This window comes from Neopelma chrysocephalum, unplaced genomic scaffold, assembly GCF_003984885.1.
Source record: "Neopelma chrysocephalum unplaced genomic scaffold, ASM398488v2 Primary Assembly neopelma1_89807, whole genome shotgun sequence".
Lineage (NCBI taxonomy): Eukaryota > Metazoa > Chordata > Aves > Passeriformes > Pipridae > Neopelma > Neopelma chrysocephalum.
The window spans coordinates 1-1,412 of NW_020918728.1; the positions used below are offsets into that span (position 1 = coordinate 1).

Below are 1,412 nucleotides of genomic sequence, written 5' to 3' on the forward strand. Positions count from 1 at the left end.
GGGGGGTCCCACCGGCACCGACTTGTACACCTGGAACCCACACTCACCTGCGGGGACAGGACGGGGAGTTTGGGGGATTTCGGGGGATTTTGGGGCATTTTGGGGGGTTTGAGGGGATTTTGGGGGGTTTTGGGGGATTTTGGAGGGATTTTGGGGCATTTTGGGGGATTTTTGGGTGATTTCAGGGTGGTTTTGGGGGGGATTTTGGGGGCTTTTGGGGTGATTTTGGGACTATTTATGGTGATTTAGGGACAATTTGGGGTGATTTGGGGGGCATTTGGGGTGATTTTGGGGACATTTCGTGGGTGATTTTGGGACATTTTGGGACAATTTTGGGGGTGATTTTGGGACAGTTTTGGGGGATTTGGGGTGGTTTAGGGACATTTTGGGATGAATTTGGGACATTTGGGAAGATTTTGGGACATTTTGGGGTGATTTGGGGGGCATTTTGGAGTCATTTTGGGACATTTTGAGGCATTTTGGGGTGATTTTGGGACAATTTATAGTGGTTTAGGGGGCATTTGGGGACATTTTAGGGTAGTTTTGGGACATTTTGGGGTGATTTAGGGACAATTGGGGTGATTTTGGGATGATTTGGGGGCATTTTGGGGTGATTTTGGGATGATTTTGGGACATTTTGGGTGATTTTGGGGGAGTCACTGTGGGGTCACTCTGGGGTCACTTGGGTTATTTAGGGATAATTTGGGGTTGGTCACTCAGGGTCACTCAGGGGTCACTCAGGGGTCACTCAGGGTCACTCAGGGGTCATTCCTGGTTACCCAGAGCCAATGAAATGTGCTCTCCCATCCCCAGGAGCTGAGGGGTCACTCAGGGGTCACTCAGGGATAATTTGGGGTTGGTCACTCAGGGGTCACTCAGGGTCACTCAGGGGTCACTCAGGGGTCACTCAGGGATAATTTGGGGTTGGTCACTCAGGGGTCACTCAGGGTCACTCAGGGGTCACTCAGGGGTTACCCAGAGCCAATGAAATGTGCTCTCCCATCCCCAGGAGCTGCGCGAAGCAAACGGAGCCTCCGGAGCGGGGGAGGGAAAGCTCCTCAATCCTGGGGGGAGGGGCGAAGGCTCAGGGGGCGGGGCTTTGAGGAGCCACGCCCCCGTCGGGTGGTGATGACGTCATGAAGCCCCGCCCCCCCACCTGTGGGCGGCGTGGAGCACCGAGGACTCGTTGTGAGAGGCCACGACGAGGCCGAAACGGGACCCGGGGAGGGACAACTGGGGGAGGAACAAATCCAGGCACCGACGGTAACTGGGGAAAAGTGGGAGAAAAGTTGGGAAATGGAGAAATAAAAATGATGAATTAAAAATAAATAAAAATGGAAAAATAAAAAAAGAAATTAAAAAAATTAAATAAATTAAATATGTGTAAATAAATTAAATATGTGTAAATAAAT

General features: G+C 51.1%; 1 long non-coding RNA gene across 1 annotated transcript; it reads right to left on the minus strand.

Annotated features, from left to right (window-relative positions):
* LOC113979839 lies at positions 1–1,201 on the minus strand. The gene is made up of 3 exons (XR_003537998.1): positions 1,157–1,201; positions 976–1,064; positions 1–47 (listed from the first exon to the last, which is right to left on the minus strand). It is a non-coding gene; the product is annotated as an uncharacterized LOC113979839 (long non-coding RNA).
* Between the last annotated feature and the right edge of the window lie 211 nt (positions 1,202–1,412).